This window comes from Megachile rotundata, chromosome 7 (assembly GCF_050947335.1).
Source record: "Megachile rotundata isolate GNS110a chromosome 7, iyMegRotu1, whole genome shotgun sequence".
Taxonomy (NCBI): domain Eukaryota; kingdom Metazoa; phylum Arthropoda; class Insecta; order Hymenoptera; family Megachilidae; genus Megachile; species Megachile rotundata.
The window spans coordinates 10,055,958-10,080,532 of record NC_134989.1 but is presented as its reverse complement, the minus strand read 5'-3'; the positions used below and the strand labels follow the sequence as shown (position 1 = coordinate 10,080,532).

The 24,575-nt window shown below is 36.6% G+C and overlaps 1 protein-coding gene and 2 non-coding genes across 3 annotated transcripts in view; 1 reads left to right on the top strand and 2 right to left on the bottom strand.

The window, feature by feature from the left end:
- alpha-Man-Ia (alpha-Mannosidase class I a) overlaps window positions 1–24,575 on the bottom strand; it is a 627,691-nt gene that overhangs the window by 378,239 nt on the left and 224,877 nt on the right. The gene's annotated exons all lie outside the window — the stretch shown is intronic.
- Window positions 12,693–12,764, top strand: TRNAE-UUC (transfer RNA glutamic acid (anticodon UUC)). Its single transcript has one exon. It is a non-coding gene; the product is annotated as a tRNA-Glu (tRNA).
- On the bottom strand, window positions 13,348–13,421 carry TRNAI-AAU (transfer RNA isoleucine (anticodon AAU)). Its single transcript has one exon. It is a non-coding gene; the product is annotated as a tRNA-Ile (tRNA).

Genomic DNA, 24,575 nt, shown 5'->3' with positions numbered 1-24,575 from the left:
TTTTATTTAGGAGGTAATTTGGAAATTTTTTATTTAGGAGGTAATTTGGAAATTTTTTATTTAGGAAGTAATTTGGAAATTTTTTATTTAAGAGGTAATTTGGAAATTTTTTATTTAGGAGGTAATTTGAAAATTTTTTATTCAGGAGGTAATTTGGAAATTTTTTATTTAGGAAGTAATTTGGAAATTTTTTATGTAGGAGATAATTTGGAAATTTGTGAAATTTTAATTTTTTTAGATATTTTATTTGAATTTTTTATTTTAGATTTGAATATTTAAAATTCGATAGTTCTAGATTTCTAAATTTTTAAATTTTTAAATTTCTAAGTTCTCAAATCCCTAAATTCCTAAAGTCCCTAAACTGCAAATTCTCAAGTTACTAAATCCCCAAATTCTCAAATTTCCAAATTCCCAAATTCTTAATATACCAAATCCTTAGATTCAGAGATATTAAATCTCTAGATTACCATATTCTTAGATCTCCAAATCCCTAAATCCCAAAATCCCTAGATCCCAATATCCCTAGATTCTAATATTCCTGGATCCCAATATCCCTAGATTCCAATATCCCTAAATCCCAATATCCCTAAATCCCAATATCCCTAAATCCCAATATCCCTAAATCCCAATATCCCTAAATCCCAATATCCCTAAATCCCAATATCCCTAAATCCCAATATCCCTAGATTCCAATATCCCTAAATCCCAATATCCCTAAATCCCAATATATCCAGATCCAAATTCCCTAGATTCCACAATTCCTTTATCCCGAATTCCCTAGATCCCCAAATCCTTGGACTGAAAAAACCTTATATCCCCAAATTCCCACATTCTTAAATCTTGAAATCCCTAAATTCTCAAATTCCTAAATTATCATATCCCCAAGACTCCAAATCCCCAAATACCCAAATACCTAAATTGCCAAACTTCTAAACCCCTAAACCCCAACTCCCTAAATTCCCAACTTCCCAAAATTCCCAAATTGCCAAATATGAAATCTCCAATACCTCTACCACTCCCATGCCCATGGGCTGTTCTACGAGCACCAGACCTGCCCATCGTATTCCGACGAAAAGGAAACCCATGTACCAGGATCTCTATCCATTAAGAGATTTATACACGCCAGAGACTGAGAACATTGATTAAATCTCGTTCGCCGTGGAGTTCAAAGTCTCTGACGAAATTGAAGAAAACGATCCTCCGTGGTTGCGGACGATCGCGAAGGAAATCGAGAAGGAAAGAGGGAACTTTATCTTGACTCACAGCGTCTGGACGATGGGAAAAAATGTAATAGAATGGTAACAGTTCACACCCGAAGAAGGATAAAGCCCGGGGACGGCTTACTTTCGAAACACGGCGAACGTTATCCTGCATCGAGATAAGACCTCTTTCTTCAAGGGAATTGAATTAAATCTTCTCGTTCGAGCAAAGGAACGCTCCTTAATTTCATTCCCGCAGTATAATTGACACGATCTGTGACCCGTGAAATTTTTAGATTGACTCGAAATTACACGCCATTTGGCATCGTTGGATCGGATGCTGAATGTCATCTCTTCATTATTATTCATTGGTTTAGATATTCATACGCAAGATGTTACACGAATCTTGTTGTATTTATAGCTAGTTGGTCAATTTCAGTTAATGAAAAATTACGTGATTTGTAGGAGCATTAATAAAATGTTTTTATAATATTTTTGGAGCACCTGAAGCTTTAAATTGACATTTGGTCAAATTTAATTGATAAAAAGTTAAATGATTTTTATTATCAACATTGATGAAATGTTTGAGACACTAAAAATTAATTTTCGATGGCTTTTAAATTAAAATACAAACAAGAGAATGTAAGTATCCGAGAAGCATTTTCAAGTTTCATTTACTAACAGCAATATCTTGTTCCCATACTTTCTTGAACAATTTTCTGCCCTCCCAACAACTTGAGCATAGTAATTTAATTCTTCGACAGATTTCAAAGATAAGCAGAAATTAATAAAGTTAATCGCGTAGCGGATGATTACAAGAGTGCATCCAATTTAAGGAAGGGAAATTTTTAATTAAAATAACTTAGACGTGGGTTTCGAAGCGTCAGCATGAAACTCAATATTTTTCACGGTGGGAAAAAGAAGAAGCTCGTTCGATGGTGTCGAATCACGTCAAACAACGGTAGGTTCATTAAAAGAGAAGAAAACAGAGATTCGGTGAGAATACTTTGAGAAAAGAAGGTACAGTTTCAGTGGTAATGACCATCTCGCGTGCTTTTGATAATGCATATACTTGAAACTCCTCGGGTGAAAAGCAAGGAAAACAGAGGAAAAGTTGATGCAACGCTGTTTAAACCAAAAAGAAATCCGCAGGGAAAATAAGGAAACTTTTGATCTTCTTCATACTTTAATATTAAAATTCGTTAGAAAATTATGAATATTACGGCTGGATACCAAACTTATTGTTAGATAGAAACTACTTTCAAGCGAGAAAAATATTAAGGTCTCAGCAGTTCAATTTAACTCGTGGTATACAATTATCGACTTGTATGATGCATATTTATAATAGGTTAAATATTAATAGGATATACAGGCTGTCTCACAAGTAGTGTAGACCCCTGAAATGGGGGCTGAATTACTACGCGCTGAATTACCACGCGCTGAATTACCACCCATGGAATTACTACGTACAGAATTTCCACGTGTGGAATTACCACGCGCTGAATTACCACGCGTGGAATTACCACGCACTAAATTACCACGTGGCGAATTACCACGCGCTGAATTACAATGCGTGGAATTATCACGCACTGAATTGCCACGCGTGGAATTACTACGCGTAGAATTATTACGTGTGGAATTACTACGCGCTGGATTACCACGCGTGGAATTACTACGCATAGAATTTCCACGTGTTGAATTACCACGCGCCGAATTACCACGCGCTGAATTACCACGCGCTGAATTACCACTCGCCGAGTTACCACGCGCTGAATTACCATGCATGGAATTACCATGCGTGGAATTACTACGCGTAGAATTACCACGTATGGAATTACTACGCGCTGGATTACCACGCGTGGAATTACCACACACTGAATTACCACGCGCCGAATTACCACGCGCCGAGTTACCACGCGCTGAATTACAATGCGTGGAATTACCACGTGTGGAATTACTACGCGTAGAACTACTACGTGTGGAATTACTACGCGCTGGATTACCACGCGTGGAATTACTACGCATAGAATTTCCACGTGTTGAATTACCACGCGCTGAATTACCACGCGTGGAATTACCACGCGCTGAATTACCACGCGCCGAATTACCACGCGCCGAGTTATCACGCGCTGAATTACAATGCGTGGAATTACCAAGCGTGGAATTACTACGCGTAGAATTACTACGTGTGGAATTACTACGCGCTGGATTACCACGCGTGGAATTACTACACATAGAATTTCCACGTGTTAAATTACCACGCGCTGAATTACCACGCGCCGAATTACCACGCGCTGAATTACCACGCGCCGAATTACCACGCGCCGAATTACCACGCGTCGAGTTACCACGCGCTGAATTACCATGCGTGCAATTACTACGCGCTGAATTACCACACGTGGAATTACTACGCGTAGAATTACTACGTGTGGAATTACTACGCGCTGTATTACCACGCGCGGAATTACTACGCATAGAATTTCCACGTGTGGAATTACCACGCGCTGAATTACCACGTGCCGAATTACCACGCGCCGAGTTACCACGCGCTGAATTACCATGCATGGAATTACCGAGCGTGGAATTACTACGCGTCGAATTACCACGTGTGGAATTACTACGCACTGGATCACCACGCGCCGAATTACCACGCGTCGAATTACCACGCGTTGAATTGCCACATGTCGACTTATTGGTCCGTGTTTTTCCTTAATAATTCAAAAACGAAGCTTCAAACCCCATTTTTGCAAAGGGAAATCTTATCCGGAATCACGTCAGCTACCCTCCATTTTAGAAACCTACACTAATTGTGAGATACCCTGTATATGGGTGGCGTGACATTTATAAATTGCTCTTTTAAGTGGCGTAACTAGCTACATGTTTGGTTTTCTTTCTCTTGATTAGTTTCTTGTGTCATGGTTGAATTATTATACAGATATTCAATTATAAGTTATAGTTATTTGTACTGAACAATTTTCTCCTCTTTCTGATACAAAATCTTTAATTTTTCAATTAAAGGTCTAAAGAAGAAAATTTACTGTTCTTATGTATTATACATACAGTTTAACTTCTTAGTGAAAATGATAATGTTTTATTCTGTACATCCTACATATATAATAGAGTATATTAATACGATAAATTAACAAAAGATGAATATGTTAGTCTGCAAGTTTATTTTTACTGTTCTCTAATGATGCAGTGCACCCTTACACATCCTTCATTTTGAAAGTCTTTCGAACACAAAACCTGTTTCTCCCGCGTATAATTCTAACCTCAAAAACCAGATATGAGTATGCTAGCAATAGCGCGGATAAAAAGCAATAAAAGGAAACAAAGGTAAACGTTTCGATGAATTCGATCGAAAGGCGTCGTTTGCGAGGCTCAGAAGCCGCTTAAAATTCCCTGGGCCGCAATCGAGGAGCCAATAAAAATCAAGAAATCAGCTCGGTAAACAGGAAGCCCCGTCGGATTCCTCTCAATTCCATTACGGGTCTTCGAGGTCTTTGATGCACGGCAAATATGCCGTTGCCACTGGCTCTTTCTTTTCTCTCACAAGTCACTTCTTCTTCTTCTCTCTTTCCCCCTTTGTCTGTGTTCTTCTCGCGCACAGACGCCGTCTTTTAATACGGAAGACTCTCGAAAGTCTCGTTACCATGTGAGGCTCTCCTCGGCCGAGCGACAAAGAGGTCTTTTTAACAGTGTGTGCCTTTATGAGAGCTTACGAGGAGAATCACGAGAAGGCTTCGCTCTCCTGGGTGTGTTTCGACGTGCTTGAAAAGAGCAGGTCGGATAAAGTGCACCCGAGAAACTAGTTTCTTTCTCTCGCTTGCGAGCTTCTGAACACCTGAGAGAACGCGTTTCACCGATGAGGAATAACACGTTTGATGACGTACTGTAAATATGCAGTTATCGCACCTGTATCGAATAATTCAGACGTTTATTTTCAATGTAGAGCAACTCTATTCTTGGTCAAATTGAATGTGGCAACAGTTGATGTGATATTTTTACCTTATCCACAGCCGAAATAAAATTTCATGATAAAACGATATGGGTTGACGATTTGGGTTCACGGTGTTGGACAATTTATTTTGAAAATAGTGCAAGTTTCCTTTAGATTGGATTTCAGCCAAATGTATTAATGTATAATTTAGCTTTACTTTTTAAACAGTACTGAAAAAATAAAAATTGTATAACATTAATATATGAGTGAGTATGTGTCTCATATCCATATGTAGGTATCATTTCCATTATCAACTTGTTTATTTCAGTATCTAATATAAGTTCACTACCTAATACTCCACAAAATCATTTAACCCCTTAATCGAGTTCCCGAAAACACGTTGTTAAAACGTTTATCTAATTTAATGAACCGTCTCGTTAATTTTCGCCGAAACTGATAGACCCGGAATTTCGTTAGACCGCTAATAACAATATCGCGTAACTCACTCGTTATCCCAAACTCTCAGCATTTTATTAGCCCTCCTTAGGGAAAGGGGTACAACACGAACTTTTCTCGGCTCTTTTTCCACATCCCCCTGAAAACTGTGTATAGTAGCGTCTGTGAGGGGTACTTAAGCTCAGAAACTAGATGAAATCTTGCGGCACAGGCTAACGCGGGGTAACAGGAAGATTGATGTGGACGGAACGAAGGAAAAACAACCCGCGTGGGATGCGTTTGCTACAGCTTCCATGTTGGAAAATAAAGAATACGACCTGGAACAGAGAAAATTCCGCGGAAAATGGCGAACCGCGGAAAAGGTGTGTATTGCGCTGGGTGTTAAGAATATAATATTTCTGGGATGGTGAAATCTCTAAATCTTGTGCTTTAAAATCTCTAAAATGAATTTTTTATACTGCGAAATTTTTTAATTTATAAATTTGAGAATGTGAAAATTTGAAGTTCTGAAGTTTGAAAATTACAGAATTTCAAAGTTACAAAATCCTAAAACCCCAAAATTTTAAAGTCCAAAATTCTAAAATTGCAAAGTCCTAAAATCTCAAAGTCCTAATTCCTTAAATTCCCAAAATTCTGAAAATTCCAAAATTCTCCGAATTTCTAAAATTCCAAAAATTTGCAAAGTTCTAAAAATTCCTAAAATTCTGAAAATTCCACAATTCCCAAAATTTCTAAAATTCCCGAAAATCTCAAAATCTCAAAAATCCTAAAACTCCAAACTGCAAAATTCTCCCCTCCAAATTCTCAAATTCTCAAATTCAAAACTTCCAAAAAATTCCGAAATCCCATAAACTAGCCAACACTCGCATCACAAACCAAAACAGAAGTAAAACCAGGTAGAACAGCACCACAATAAAAATATTACGAATCGAAGTCGAGGGAAGTAAATTCTAGAGAACCAATACAGTTTCGAAACCGTATCGTTCTTTCACAGTGACCGGCTACAATTTTTGTAGAACTTGGACGATTGCTGTTACGAGGTGGCCTTATTTCAGTGCAGTAACTATAGTTCTACAGACGCAAAAGGGCTAGGCAATAAAAGAGCAGCATCCACAAGAAACCATCCGCTGCAACCATTGACCTAAAAAGAAGCTGAAGTTGTAGTTCGACTTCTTACATTCAAAGGATGTCTATTTACTTTACATTCTTGTATACTTGTATTACTCTTCGATTTCGGATCTGTAACTTCGTTGAAGTTCTATATAACAAACTTTTACATTTTCTTTACAAATTTTTACTATATCTTCTTCAATCAATTTTTACTACATCTCTGTCAACAAATTTTTAGCATTTCTTCCTCAAGAAATTTTTATATTTATTTAACAAATTTTTGGTATTTCTTCCTCAACAAATTTTTATCATATTTATTTAACAAATTTTTATCATATTTCTTTCAACAAATTTTTACCGTATGTCCTTCTACAAATTTTTACCATACATCCTTCAATAAATTTTTACCATATATCCTTCAATAAATTTTTACCATAGATCCTTCAATAAATTTTTACCATATCTCTCTCAACAAATTTTTGTTATAACTTCCTTAACAAATTTTTATTCTAACTCCTTCAATAAATTTTTACCATATGTCCCTCAACAAATTTTTGCCATATCTCCTTCAACAAATTTGTACCACAACTTCCTCAAGAAATTTTTACTAAATCTCCCCCAACAAATTTTTACCACATCCCTCAATAAATTCTTGCCACATCCCTAACTAATTTTATATTATACCACAACCTAGATTATGCTACAACCTTCATTTTACAATAAAGCCCATTACTTTTTAACATACTGTACCAGGGTGATTCCAGGAGGGAAAAGTAATCTGCTGTTGGATATTGAAACGCTTATACACAGAGAAATTTTCGTCTCGAAATTGCCGTGAAGTAGAGGTAGGTTGAGTTATTTTGTAAAGGTGGAATATAGGCAACAATAGCCGAGGGTGAAGGAGAGTTTGAAGTCGGAAGAATGTTTCCAGTGGAAGCTGCTGGAGATTTAACCGCGCTGGATTTTCACCCCTTATTGGCGCAGGAGATACTTAAATACACTCCGAGTATGAATACACGGGGGATAATAATTTCGGCGGCAATTAACTGTTTATGGTATATTTGTTCTGTTCGTTAAATTCAATTTTACTGCGAAATTTTATTTGGAAACGAAAATGGTGTAATAAAGATTTAGATATTTTCGAGCGGATACACCCTGCTGCTGTATCGAGGATTTTATACTCAGTATTTGGGTTTATGAGGATCGTTTTATGTATTAGATATTTCTTATCTTTTTAATTTAATTTTTGGAAAGTTGTATATTTTTATGAATAATAATTGTGGAATGAAAATTGTAGACCTACATGTTATTTGAAAAATGTTTACTTTACTTGTGATATTTAAAAAAAATATTGCAGTTGCAATTAAAAGAAATTTTCTCTACATATAATGTTATTAAAAAAATTATTTTTACTTGTAATGTTATTCCAAAAAAAAATGTACTACTTATAAAAATATTTAAAAAATTTACTTCTTACAAAAATATTTAAAAAATGAATTCTATTTACACTATTATACTATAATAAACTTATACACTATTTATTCAATCACATTTGCACAAAATGTCTTCTCACAATTTTTAACAAATTAACCTGAGAAGCAGAAGATGAATATTGAATGTTAAAAGTAATACAATACTTAAATTATTTAAAAAAAAACCAATTCTGTTATAGATAAGGACGGTTATTGTGAAATATAAGATCGAGGTGCATAGAGGTGGAATATTATTTTTCAGTATAAATCAAATATTATTTCATGGTTCGACTAAAAAGTGCCTGTACATTGAGCCACCGTGGAATGGAAAAGCTTTTCACACAGAACTCTGTGCTTTCCAACGATCGAACGCGATGCTTTTTGTCGCAGTAAGGTTATATCCCCGTGGAAACGGAGTGAAGCACCATGGGAAAGCATGGGTGGAAGACAGGAGCGTGTAAAATTGACGTATGGGACACGATGATCGATAGAGGTCTTCGGAATAAACTGTGCAAAGCTTTCGCATGTATAAAAGGAACGGAGAAATGTGTATACCTCGAGATTGATTTGTAATACGTTACCTTGCAAAATATTATCTCGTTTCAGGAAATAATCTTGGATACTTTTTACTCTTTTTGTAACAAAATCATTGTTGTTGACATTTGCTGACTATTTACAATTTTTCATATTTTTTAAATACAGCAAATTTGAAGCCAACAGAAAGTTATAAATTTATTCAAAAATAAAGTTAATTTATTTTAAAATAAAATTTATCGAGGTACTGTAAAATTTTACTTATTGATGAGTGCATTCTTTAATCAAAAATTACAAAAATAGTTAGCTGAAGAAAAAATAAACCTGCAGTAAAACAAATTTCTTGTTAATCAATGCAGAAATATTCTGAAACTTAAATTCAGCAGAAAAATTATGACGAACGATACAGCACGAAGAAAGCCACACAAGCTGCAATCAATATGTCGTAATTAAGGCCAGTGGTTGAAATTAGGTAGAGAGAAAATCGCGAGACGTAATTGAACGATTATGTGACCAATAGCCTATCAGATAGCCAATACGACGAATCCATATAATTTACATACCGTTTCAGAGATTCTGAATCCATCTGATTGCAAGTTGAAGACTAAATACGTGCTTCAGAACGTGTTTCACCATTGCAACTGATTTTGAAAAATTTGTTGAGAATACATTTTTTGGACAATTAAGAAAATATATATTTTTGGAGAATTAGTGGAAATATATATTTTTGGACAATTTGTGGAAATATATATTTTTGAACGTTTTGTGGAAATATATATTTTTGAATAACTTGTAAAAATATGTATTTTTGAACATTTTGTGGAAATATATATTTTTTAACAATTTGTGGAAATATATATTTTTGCATAATTTATGAAAATATATATTTTTGAATAATTTGTAAAAATATATATTTTTGAACAATTTGTGGAAATATATATTTTTGAACAATTTGTGAAAATATATATTTTTGAACATTTTATGGAAATATATAATTTTATATTGGTATTCTCTTTTTGGAAAGAGGGTTTATAGTTAGGAAAGAGATTAAAGACAATAATTAAGTAAACACCCTTGAAACGTCGGAAGTGCAAGGAGGCATGCTGATTGGTTCTCATTCGTAACATTGATTTTCCAATCAACATGCCCCTTGACTTGGGCCCACCCTCTCTTGCGCCCTGAGCGCGCCTTTTTTAGAAGAGGGTGGGAAAAATACCGATGAGTACGGGAGGATCTCGAAGGTCGGCAACGCCGTGGTTTTTCCCTCCAGGTGACACGCACGTTGTCCTAAAAATTACCGCTAGGACGGGACCGAGGCCCATCCTCGGTGACCCTTCGGGAAAGACCCCGTTTATGATGGAGTAGTTATTGAAGACTAAATGAAACTTAGAAATTCTAAAGGCATTGTTCGAAAAAATGTAAAACTAAATTGCCGTCGGTGGCTAAAAATCTGTCTTTCAAAAATAACTGTTAAACCCGGACCCATCATATCTACGAAATCCTCGCGTATTATGTTCCGTCGCACGTTCGGAACAATCCTTTTCTAATTTAACAATCAAATACTAAACACCTTTAGATTAATTGTAAAAATCTTTCTGAAATCAATCCAAGTGCTGCACTTAGCTGTTTTAGATTCCAAGCCAAAGAATCATAAACGATAATAAAAAGAAAGAGAAAGTAAAGGAATCGATCTGATCTTTTTCTCGCGAATTCATAACGGACGTCCCCTTTCGTGGTAATATTACAAAGCTATTGCGAACACGCGGCCCGTACGAGTCGATGGGAAAACGATTGTTTTACGAGAGGTCGCTCACCGACGGCTACCATAAAATCGTAGGGCCAAGCTATGAGAAAAATATTTTCTCGCGATGCTCCGCGCCGCGACGGCGAAACGACGCCGACACGCGCTTACGATCGCCCGAAAACGAATATGCGTCTTTAATGACGTAATACCGCATGATATATCGGCCGCGCGATAAATCTGTAGAGAAATAGTTCTCTTCCGTTGCTGGATAACGTTTCGAGTGATGTATGCGGAAAACGAGACGGGTTTCACGAAAAAGGGGTTTCAATTTTATGCAACAAATTTTATAAAATAACATTTTCTAAAATATCACTTTACATTTTTAATTTTTAGCAACATCATGGTGGAATTTTAAACCAAGGCATAAGGTTAAAAAAATATTTCACCTCGTTTCATTAATATTTTTTGAAAGGTTTCTACAGTGAATATTAAAAGAAATTTAACTTCTTACTTTTTATTTGGTTCAAGAATATATTAATCATGTTTAACATGCCTAGTCAGTGTAATTAAATAATAATTGCCCAGTATAAATAATTAAAGTCATACACAATATTTTTTTCACAAAGATGTTACTGTTTTAAGTGAGATAAAAATTATATATTAAAACGATCAAAAATTAGAGTTATACATTATCAAGAAATATTTTAGTGTTTCACTAAAATACACACTTTACTATCACATTATTAGATAAAAACAGAGGTCAAGTTCAAAATGTCTATCGATATTAATAACATCGTTATCATTTTCACGTTTGTTATTAATATCAGTAACATTACTTGCATGTATGATATTAATACCACTAATATAATTAGTATAATAATATCGTTAACATCATTAGTTCAGTATGAATATCATTAATATCATTGTTACGTTTAATATTATCACTAATATTAAAGATATGTTCAAATATATTTTATGACCACACTCGTCACAAAATGGCGTCAAACCGAACGTAATCTGATCCAATAAAGTATGTAAGTTTAATACGAATATCGTATTGTAGGAAGCTTCTCGTTTTTCGAGTCGACAGGTGAGCAAGCTGCTCGATAAAGCTTCATTAAAACGTAGTCGGTTGACCGTGCAATTTGTCAACCATGGATATCCGATAATTGTTCCGCTGCGTATCGCTCGGAACGAAGTACGTCCGGCGTCCTTTCCGCTCGGACGACAAGCCTTTTCCCGCGACGTCGATACGCTGGCCCATCGACATTTTCAGCGAAAAAAAAAGAGAGAACAGAGAAATAAAAAGGAAACGCTAGAAAGAGTAAATAAATCAATTATTCGTTGCCAGAAACAATCGGCCAGTTAGCTCTGTCGATGACCGATACGACCCTCCGAGAATATAGCTGTTTTAAATCCGACGACATTTAAATCGCTGTTGCGGATTTACGGCGGACGAAATTCTACCGTGGTAAAACGCTGCACACGGAAATGGTACAATTTTTTTTATAAATATTGTTCTACGAATTGTATCTTTTTTGTTTATTCGTTTAATGAAGCTGTGAACTGGTTTGTTAGCGATATTGATTTATTTGGAGGAAGTAATTTATTATGTAATGGACGTTGTTGTAATTTATAATGCAATTAAGGTAATTTAGATGTAATTTGTAATACAATAAATGTAATATTAGAAAATTCCCAATGACCCACCCCAATAAAGCAGGGACGACGGGCACATGGCCGTCCTACGACGACCACCACGGGGTCGAGGCCTGACGCTGTGACGTCCGGGCCATAAAACAACCCTGGGGCCTCAAGTTTCGCGGGGACTAGGAAACTCGCAGAACGGGAAGAGGGCATTCTTCTAGAAACCTTTGGAGAAGAAGGTCTCTTCGTGAGAGACCTTTCGAAGACACTACTTCGCCCACGGAATCGACTTTACAAAATATATATAGTATTTTTCAAATCGAATTTAGCGTTTCAATCATTTTCTACCTCGTCTTACAGTGATTTAGTTAAAATTTAGAAATGTGATACTTTTTTAAATCTTAATAATTGGACACTTTTCTAAAGGTTACACATTAAAATTTTTTGTTTAATTTTTCAATAATTTTTACTGTAAAAACAGATATTTTAACAATAAAGTTATATTTACTGGGTTTATAAACAATGAAAAAAGAATAATAGTTTCTATCAGCCCAGTTAAAAGCGGTATTTAGAGAATGCACTCTCAACAATCCGGTATGGTCTAGTGGCTAGGATACCTGGCTTTCACCCAGGAGGCTCGGGTTCGATTCCCGGTACCGGAAAATTATTTTTTTTCATTTCTTTTCTTACAATATAATTTTTTCTTACATTATATCAATACTAACAAATATTTTACATTAATTTTTTAATTAACAAACACTTTTAACAATAAACAAAGAAACAGATGTCAAAAAGCTACAAGTTATACCGTAAGAAGCGAAACTAATATTTCTACGAAAACGAAAGTTGAGAAATTTTTTCGAACCGAAGGAAAGAAGAAAGATTTTTCTTATTACGAAAACGGTGTCCCGCTGTTTTGCGGCCCAACCGAAAATACTTCTATTACGTTTCTTCGCAAACAAGCGGCGTCGAACGAGAAAAAGTTACTCAATTAGAGGCCACGAACGTCATTGAGGAACTTTCTTTTGTACTTGACTGAAACTCAAATTCTTCCTTCCTTTCGCACCTTTGCGGTGAACGAGCACGTAGTCACCGTGAACTTTTCGTACGTTACTATGCCACGGAGCGAACTCTTTACCTGTAGTCTGTGCACGTAACGGTTGAAAAATGAAAGGAAAAAAATGTATCGATATTGCAAAACGGTATTGGAATTTGTATATTGAAGAAAAAATAAAAAAAATATTATGGCCCATGAGGGGATCGAACCCGCGACCTTCGCGTTATTAGCACGACGCTCTAACCAACTGAGCTAATGGGCCAACATATCTGGCGTCTTTTTATACGCTTACTTCAATCGCACACATGTGTTTATATTGATTTATAAATAATTTAGAATAATTATTAGGTTTATTTTTATCACTATTTGATACAGATGATATTTTATATGGACTTTAAATACAAATTTCATTTTGAGTAAATCGATTTAGGTTTTCTAGGAATCTCAAAAATACATTCAGGTTAAAAATAAAATTCACATTTCTAGCTTCATAAAAACTAAAAATTCATACCTTTGTAAATTCAAAGTTTTGTAATCTTTACAACATAAAAATCTTCAAGACTGAAAACTAAAAATTTCAATAGCTTGCAAAATTTAAAAATATATAAATTAGTAAATCCATAATTTAGAAAATTTTAAGACCTAACCAAAAATATCCCAGAGTCGTGCTTGATAAAGATTGATATAAAAATGCTGAGCTCAATATCCAGAAGTAGAAAGTGAGCTTAAACCAACCTAAACGAATGGCACTATTAATACACCACCAGAATCGCGCAAACTTTCTCAAGTACACAAATAACCGAGTGACGCAACAAGAACACATTTCAAATGTCCCTATAAAAATCTGACAAATACTTCATCGTAGGCGAGAGAACAAATCGTCGAAGTCCAGTAAGTCTTAGCAGAAAACTGTAGCGAAAAGTGCTTCGAGCGTGACGTGATACATCGCTAGTCGACCGATAAGAAACTTTAATAAAAATGTCCCCTCAAATAATTGCCCTGTTTCCCTCCTATCGCCTTCCCGTGCTCTTTTTATTTCTCGCTTCTAACGAACTTGGACGCGGCCTCTTCGAGAAACTCCCCTTTGTCGACCCACCCTTCATCCTCACGGAAAATACCGTCGACGAGTAAGTCTACGGGACGCCATAAACTATTAAGCTGTTGCAGGTGTCTTGTACGACCTTACACGACTCTGGCAAACTTTTCTTTCTGCCATAGCTACACCGGCAATCTGCTACCGGATCCTGGTGACTCTTAACGGAACCTCCGGAGCAATATGTATAGGGCTTAAGGCTTTAAGGAAACGCAAGTCACAGGACAGAACAGCTATTTCACCAATTACCAACGCCATTTTCTAGGATCATACCTCCTTTCGTGGGATTTCAGTTTATCAGGGTTAACGTTGATGTCGAGCTTCATATTTCACTTACTAGTCGCGTCACGTTCGTGGATGTCATCTTACCTGAAACAAGAAAATTATTTACGTTAAAATCAACAACTGAAATTGGTTATTATATACAAAATTATATAGAATTATATAAAAGTATTATTTTCATTATAAACACTTGATACAATTATAAACTCATAAGATTCTTAAATATTCTTCATAAACATTCTTAGCCTGCTCTTGTCATTTCTACTTGTGTGTCTACACAACAAGATGTGATTGCAGTTATTAATCTATCTCAGCTTAAGTTCATATCAGAATATTTAGCCTAACCTCGTTTAAATCCTAACCTACTCTACTAGCTAATGCATCAGAGATCAAATGTATGTTTGAGTGTACAGAATTTAGTAAATCAACATCCTTGCCTAGGAATGTCACAGTAGTCCATGAAACTACTATTGTATTCAACTACCACAATTTGACTTCCAATTTAATTTGAGATCAAATTAAAGTGACCTAACGAGATTTTCAGTGACCTCCAATTTTCTGTAGACTTAGCGGATTTTCACTTATGATTCGAGGCAGCGAATGAGGGTCGCGTACCACGTGTCGACCTCCAGGTCCCTAATTGTTGCTCCTCATTCAAGGCCAGTCCGCATTGTCACAGACCACATGGAAGCAACGGTCGAAGGGAACCAGGAATGGGATAATTAACGAGTGTCTCCTTCTTTCTCAGTCGTTACGATTCGCATATGGCCTGGTCGATCGAGAGAAGGACGCTGTGTATCGTGCAACCGAAGAGTACTCTGAACGATCCAACAATCAACCATGGAAGTTTCAACTTGGGTGGCAACTCTTCACCTTTTCCATGGCCGGCCACTTAGCTCGATGCGTGCAGCCGAGAATTAGCACCGAGACCGTGAGACAAATTTTTGGATCGCGACCACCATTCGCTAATGGTGCAGCTCGCTTTTTACCGACTAACGGCTAACTGCAAGAAGTAATTGAGGGATCGTGTTTCGAGGGAAGGAATAAAATCTTGCGGGAAGATATCGTGAGTTTGATACGGTTGGATTTTTATGGGGTTTTTAATTGCTGTTACCGCTCAGCTGCTTATTAACTCGTTTGCGGGCGGTTGGATGTTAGAGAAAATATTCAATTATTTTGATATGATTGAAAGGGGTGCTTTTATTTCTGATTGTTTTAATAGTGGGTTGAGCGAAGAGTACAATGTTGATTTTTGCTGAGATGCTGCATGTAGAATTTCATACACATTGATGGAAGGTTATTTTAATTAATATTGAAGCGTTGTATTAATTCAAGCAGGTGCATTTTGGGTCATTTCCTTATAAGAGCTTCATCCCGATATTTACGATTCATTTTTAAATAATTTAGTAAGTGGTTGACTTAATAAGTGAACTGCAGCAACTTATCGTAAAAATATTACATAATTAAAATGATAAAATGTAATTACATGAGACTGACTCTTTTTCAGTTAATTTAATTAGTTTTCACAATGTACTTCCTCTTTTTTATAAATTATTAGTTATAATTCGTTTCATCTTGTTTTTCAGGTGTTTCAATTTTCTCCGCATTGAAATATCTATTTATTTATAACAAATGAAACGTGTATACGAAACTGTTTGAAAGTGGTTAGCTCCATTAAAAAATCTCTCTTTTGTAAACATTTATGCAATAAAATTCGCTAGAGTAATTTATTCATGGAAAAATGCTAATTCGACTGGACTATTCCCCTTCGTATCAACATTTCTGTAACCCTTTCAAGTCTCGTGCGTGTATGCATGTGTGTATGTATGTCTGTATGAATGAACGCATGCATGTATGCATGTATGTATGTATGTATGTACGTATGAATGCATATATGTATGCATGTGTGTATGTATGTCTGTACGAATGAATGCATGCATGTATGCATGTGTGTAAGTATGTATGTACGTATGAATGCATATATGTATGCATGTGTGTATGTATGTCTGTACGAATGAATGCATGCATGTATGCATGTAAGTATGTATGTATGTACGTATGAATGCATATATATATGCATGTGTGTATGTATGTATGTATACATGTGGGTACATATGTATGTATGTATGTACGTATGTGTGTATGTATGTATGCATGCATGCATGTATGCACGTGTCTATATATGTCTGCATGTATGTAGAATATATATGCATGTATTTATACATATGAATATACATATGTATACATTGTGTATCTACATAAAAAATACTCGCTCAAATAATGAACCCATTGACAACGTGTCCCCTGAAAAGCAAAAAAAATCTTTTCGATCAACCATAACCCTACGTACGTGTATTCTGTACCTTTAATTACAGAAAAAAATTGCATCAGAACAGGTTAATACGCCAGCATATTAGATCATAATCGCCGCGGGTATGCGCAAAAAGTCATCCAACGAACGCGTGCAAACATCGCGTCCGGAACCAAATATCGTTAACTACCAATTACGAAGAACACGCTTCGAGGACCAACCCCCGTATTGATCGTTCAGAAGAAAGTTAAACAGTATTTTGCCAAGCGATTCCGTAGCCGATTCACGCGACGATCATCGTTGGCTCGTTAACAACTCGCGGGCCGCCGCGTCGTTTTGTTCGGTTTCTTTGGATAATTGATCGGGAACGCGATCGTAAAACATCGCAATTATTCCCTTAATAAGGAGGCAATAACACTCGTTGGTCGGCCGTAATAGGACAACGAACGGAGGTAGGAGAAAGGAAGGGCGCAAGAAATAATGGCGCGGAGGTCCTCCAAGATGGACGGATTCCTCGCGAGCTGGCAAACTGTCATTAAAAACCGTACGCGCGTCACTCAACTGGATCTTCATTCAGCCATCTTACGTATTAAGTGCGCGCAAGATGCACGCGGGGCCCCTTTTTATCTCCCGTGAAATTGAACACAAAATACCGGAGTATTTTCTTATTATTACTTGTACCTTAGCGCAGATACTTTGAGCACCGGTTAAATGCGCCGGAAATTATTTACACGACACCACGGATCAAGGTTTGTTTCCCCGTTCGAGACCACGCTTTTTCGAGACCGGTTAATTACTTGCTCGAGATCACCTCGATCGAGACGCGACGAGATTGTCCGGTTTACGCAAGAACGTCGTTAAACGTAACGACGAATAAATACGGCGTATCGTTTTATGCTTGTTGAGTATAAACGGTACGTTGACTTTTATGGCGCTGCGCGCGCTTGTTGCCACAGCAATTTATAACAAGATCTTTATTTATATCGAAATTTTTCCGAGTTTCAGATTTTGGCGGTTTTTCAGGATTTTCAAATTTACGATTTGCCATTTTAGAACGTGGAGGTTTGAGGATGGTTGCAACGTGGGTTCGGGGGTTTGGACAATAAGAGATTTTGAGGTGGGTATTGTGAGATGTTAAAATTTGGGGATGTTGGGTGATTTACAGAGATGGAAATCTAGAGGGAGTCTGAACAATTACTTTCTGAAAATTTAATAAGTAATTTAGAGTTTAGTAATTTGAACGCGTAGAGATCTATGAATTGGTGTATTCTACATAGTGCGATTGGATAAACTAAAAATTTAGAAAAGTAGACTTTTATCTGTAAAATCCTGACTCTAAGAATTTAGTCATTTGAACATGAGATCCATGAATTGCTGTATTCCACATAGTACAATTCGGTAAACTAAAAATGTATGAAAGTCGACTTTTATTCATAAAATTCTGACTCTAAGAATTTAGTTATTTGACCATGTAGAGATCTATAAATTGCTGTATTTTACATAATGTGATTGGATAAACTGAAAATTTAGAAAAGTAGACTTTTATCTGTAAAATCCTGACTCTAAGAATTTAGTCATTTGAACATGAGATCCATGAATTGCTGTATTCCACATAATACACTTTAGTGAACTAAAAATGTATGAAAGTGGACTTTTATTCATAAAATCCTAACTCTAACAATTTAGCCATTTGGCCATGTAGAGATCTATGAATTGCTATGTTGTACACAGTATAATTTGGTACACTAAAAATGTAGAACTGTAGATTTTAATCCGTAAAATCCCGAGTCTAAGAAGGTAAGTTCAATTAAAGCAGCGTTCTTTCGAACGACAAGTCCTCACGAAACGTTCGTTAACCGGTGCCCCCGTGTCCACGTGTACCGGTAAATTACAGTAATTACTCTTGCTCCTATTACAAATCACGGATGTATCAGCTTACAAGGTACAAGGCATCCTTGTAGGCCTCGTAGATAATAACGAGCATTAGGTTCCGGTGCGTGTTCAACGAAGACTCGTATCGGCCGGAACAAGACAAAGGGGGAGAGGAAGAACGCAATTAGCCGATGTAATTGCGGCCATAAGGATCTTTCGTGGAGAAACGGAACCGGAGGAGACCCAACGAGACACCGTTTCTTCCTCGCTGCGAATCTCGATCGTGTTCACCCGTAATAAGACTTAATCGGGGATAGATTTAGTGGTACCCGTAGCCTTTTTTTGAATTACACCCTCGTTGCACGCAAACCGGCCGAGCAACGATCTACCGCGATGTTTACGCTCCCTTTTGAGAGCCGCGACGAGGGACACCTCGTGAATCCGCCTTAATTTCGGCTGCCTCCGGCGATCATTTCGCCCAATAAATCCCGAGAGTCTACCCGGGGAGAGTCTTCGGTCGGGAACGAACAACGTGATCGCAATTTGCGGTATTGTCGGTTAACTGGCCGGGGAAATTGGCTTTTCGGCCTGCACCCGGAACGAGGTGTTGATCGTCTACGCGGTCTTTCAACCGGACCAAGTGCTTTCGATCGTTTTATTTCGATGGAACGTTACGGTGAACGCGATCGATATTTCAGACCTATCGATTCCCGAAGATCGATGCTACCCTTCAACGAATTTTCAATCGGGTACCGGTAGCTGTAAGACATCTCCAATTTTAATTATTGCCACGCTGTTCCTTTTCTGCTGTAATTTATCTTTTTCCTTGATGATATCGTATTGAGACAATTAGGATTGATAAATAATCTTATAAAGAGCCTTCATTTAAAATATTTGGTGTAATCGATTTATCACGCTTCTTAAAAATAGCTTGAGGTACATTTGGTAATTAGGAGCAAATGAAATATGATGTTCATTTCGGGAGTGTCGTTGGTAAGATCAGTTGGTTATTTTTAGGCAGGGCTAATTTTAATTTGGAACTTGACCTGAAAGTTTTTTAACCTCTCGCGTCAGTCGAAATTAACTAATCACACAATAAAAGTGTCACACACATTTCACATAATATCACGTCAATTTGGTATGGATTGGACTATATAAATTATAATAGAACTTGAACGTAAAATTGATGACACCATGAGTCACGCGTCAGGCTTGACACAATGGAGGTTAACACTAAACCTACCGGCATACAATGTGTATTTAATTTGAAATTAAAAATGAAGTTCAAAAATAAACAAACAAACGATGAAACATGAATTAGTACACACATTTATTCTTTATCTTGATGAAAATCAATTGTGATTTCAAGAAATGTATTTTAACAAAATGTGTACCTTATAATAAGAAACTTGTGGAACAGTCATTTGACCGGTTTGGTAGTTTTAGTTAAAGAAAATACAAGTTTTATTTAATCATAGAGATGAATATGAGAAACGTCCATAAATCTACCTGGTGTAAGAAGTCAATTAATTTGCCCACATCCCACGAAATTAACAGACACCGAAAACGCATCGAGCGATGTAAAACGCTTCCTCGATGGGGCTCGATAAGAATCGTATCGACGTTCATTTAACATTCGCGATACGTACGTTCCATAGACGTCGTGCGCGGCTTAGTTAATTGCGCGGGAATTTATCACGCGGAGGGGACGAATCGGAGAATGGAAGGGGGACAGCTGGCGGGGGATTACTACACGTACGATTACGCCTGTTTGATATGCCGCGACACTCAAAACTCGTACATCACACTTAATCGCTGAATATGGAACAGTCAGCCCCGACAGCCGCATCCAGCATGCATATTTAGACTGCAATTATGGCCCTTACCTATTGTCGGCACGCACGCCTATGTTCTCTATTGAACCGCGCCCTTTTTTTAATATTTGAGGAACTTCGAATGTGGGTGATAGGTAATTCTTTTTATTTTGTGGGACATGCACTAAACCTACTGACAAATGTATTAGAAATGAAGTTAAAAAATAAATAAACAAACGACGAAACTTAAATTAGTACACACATTTATTCTTTATCTTGATGAAAAGCAATGATGGTTTCAAGGAATGTTCACAAGAAATTAGTACACACATTTATTTTTTATCTTCATGAAAATCAATGATGATTTCAAGGAATGTATTTTAACAAATCGTGTACCTTATTCTTCTTATCAATGTACCATGCAATTTGACTACTCGTTATAATAAAATACATGGACACACACAGTGTATACAAATAGAAAAATACTACTGAGTGCTTTAAACTTGGACCACGAACAGCAGTATAAAATGGCGTTGAACTATAAAATGTCTTCCATAATTCCCTTCGAGACCTAACCTCGAAAGTAGATTTTCCTCGTTTCTTCTATTTCAATTATGATTAATAAATTAATTAATAACATTACTATTGCTCAATGTCATCATCTTCAATATATTTTAACAAAACGTGTACCTTATTCTTCTTATCAATGTACCATGCAATTTGACCACTCGTTATAATAAAATACATGGACACGCACAGTGTATACAAATAGAAAAATACTACTGAGTGCTTTAAACTTGGACCATGAAGAGCAGTATAAAATGGCGTTGAACTATAAAATGTCTTCCATAATTTCCTTCGAGAACTAACCTCGAAAGTAGATTTTCCTCGTTTCTTCTATTTCAATTATGATTAATAAATTAATTAATAACATTACTATTGTTCAATGTCATCATCTTCAATATATTTTAACAAAACGTGTACCTTATTCTTCTTATCAATGTACCATGCAATTTGACCACTCGTTATAATAAAATACATGGACACACACAGTGTATACAAATAGAAAAATACTACTGAGTGCTTTAAACTTGGACCATAAAAAGCAGTACAAAATGGCGTTGAACTATAAAATGTCTTCCATAATTTCCTTCGAGAACTAACCTCGAAAGTAGATTTTCCTCGTTTCTTCTATTTCAATTATGATTAATAAATTAATTAATAACATTACTATTGCTCAATGTCATCATCTTGAATATATAATATACAATTTAATAGTTAATTTGTATAATTGTATAATAGACAGTCATCCTAACCTCGTTCGATATCTCGTTCCTTAATTCTGGATCTCGCAAGAAAGAGTATAAGAACGAAGAGGTTAGAAGTAAATTAAGAACGCAGTTCAAAGGCGACCCAAAAGCGCAAGTTTATGAAAAAGATAAGCCGCAGATCGAACGCGTGCAGAAAACTGGGTTAAGGAAGATATAATAAAATACAGCGATAAAAGTGTGTCAGTGGAAGCATTGTTGTGAGAATGCAAGGAAGAAAGAAACGAAAGACATTTAGGTCGAGATTAATTGATAACGTTGTTAATGAGCTTTCAAAGCCGGCACCGTGTAAGATTAGTTAATGCACCCGGCTAATCGATTGTGCAATTTATAAAACTGTTCGCGTTCGTTCTTATCTAACGTTTCTACGATTAGACAGCGTAATAATTTTTCATTTCAAGAGCTTCGAGGATTGCAATTAATGGACGGTTTTTTTTATCGTAATCTATTACTGAAAGAAAGGTGTATAAACGCGAAGTACGCAAACACAATATGTTGTTTTTCTCAAGTAAAAACAACGATTACGTACAATGAGCGTCAAATGCTATTGAATTATTTTTAACTACCATAAAACGATGCATCGCGTGTTACACCGCATTCAAATTCCGGCGAGATCGAAATTGCTGCAATATTCCGACGGTAATTACCCCTGCCATTGTGATTCGGCTTTACAAATCGACGCAATTCGCGCGTTACAAACTATACAATTTCAATAATAACAGGTTTGATATTGTACTGTGCAAATCGTGCGCTTCAATCAAAAAGTCACACCACTGCAGTGTAATTTGTTATTCCACTAACATTATCCAAATTTCAAATTAAGTGTTGGACCCCATAGCAAACGAAGCATTATTTCTCGTTCAAAATTGTCTGTATTAATCACTGACCGACCAACAATTTAAATTTAATCTTCAATATTTCATGTTTTCACTTTTTGGATTACAAGCTGCTTCCATGGATATTGTTTGTTTGGTAAGAATATGAAGATAGGGAGATACAGGGTTATGGTGATGTGGAGATATAGCGATAGGAAGGTCTAGAAATTTGGGATTGAGAGATTTTGGAATCTAAGGATTTGGGGATTTAGGGATTTTGGAATCTAGAGATTTTGGGTTCTAGGGATTTTTGCATCGAAGGATTTTGGGATCTAGGGTTTTTGGTATTTAAGGATTTTGGTATCTAGGGATTTTAGGTTCTAGAAATTTTGGGATTTAGGGATATCGATATTTAAGGATTTTGGGATCTAAGAATTTTGGAATCTAGAGATTTTGGGTTGTAGGGATTTTGGGATATAGGGATCTTGGGGTCTAGGGACTTAGGGATCCAGGAATCTAGGAATCTAGGAATCTAGGAATCTAGGAATCTAGGAATCTAGGGATCTTGGAATCTAGGAATCTAGGGATCTAGGAATCTAGGGATCTTGGAATCTAGGAATCTAGGAATCTAGGAATCTAGAAATCTAGGGATCTTGGAATCTAGGAATCTAGGAATCTAGGAATCTAGGGATCTAGGAATCTAGGGATCTTGGAATCTAGGAATTTAGGAATCTAGGAATCTAGGAATCTAGGGATCTAGGGATCTAGGAATCTAGGGATCTTGGAATCTAGGAATCTAGGAATCTAGGAATCTAGGAATCTAGGAATCTAGGAATCTAGGGATCTAGGGATCTAGGAATCTAGAGATCTTGGAATCTAGGAATCTAGGAATCTAGGAATCTAGGGATCTAGGGACCTAGGGATCCCAAATCTCCAAATTTTCACACTCCAATTCCCAAATTCTCAAACAAAACCTTAAATTTTTAAATGTTCAAATTTCCTATTTTTCAAATTACTAAATTACTGAATTGCAAAATCACTAAATTACTAAATTACTAAATTGCTAAATTACTAAATCACTCAATTACTAAATTACTAAATTACTAAATTACTAAATTTTTAAATTCATAAATATGTCCTCCAAAAAATGCACAAATGATGACCCCTCTACTTTCACTATATCATTTTCCTACCAAAACCTAATTCATACCCTCAAAAATAATTCAAAGAATATACCGTACTATCCACCCTACTACCCCCACAAAAGACCACACAAAATCAACCCCTGTCCCCAAAAAAATTTGCACCCCAAGATAACATAAATACTGACACCTCAAGCCAACCAAAATGCTTTACTCTACCGACATCCCCAAATGTCCATAAAATAAATCACCGAAAATCTCCATATAATCATCAGAAGGACCAGATCAGAAGACAGAAAGTTGTATTAGAACTTTCTCCGTTTCAATTAAGCGAGCGACGTTATCGTCCGAAGATCAAACGTTCGCCCCCGAGTTTCGTTTCCGAGTGGCGCTCGCAAATCCATCATCGGGACGGGGGCAATAAACGAAAAGTCTCGGACTGGGTTCCCATTGCGATCGCGCGCAAAAAGACAGAAAGGGTTGGAATAAAAAAAAGAACCGACTGAACTGGATCGAACGAGGTCGAAGGCGGGAGAGAATCGTCGAGGAGGGTTTTTAGACGGGGAGGGTCGGCAAGGAAAGAATGTCTCGTCCCCGTGTCACCGCATCCAATAACACGCGGGTAATCACGATTTAATGGCTCAATAACGTCTGCCACAGCGCCCTGCCACGGAGACCCGAAACAATTTATCGGCCCCGCCAGTCAATAAATTCAGCTTTTGAGTTGTATACGGGCCTGCGCGAAGCCGCGAGCGGACC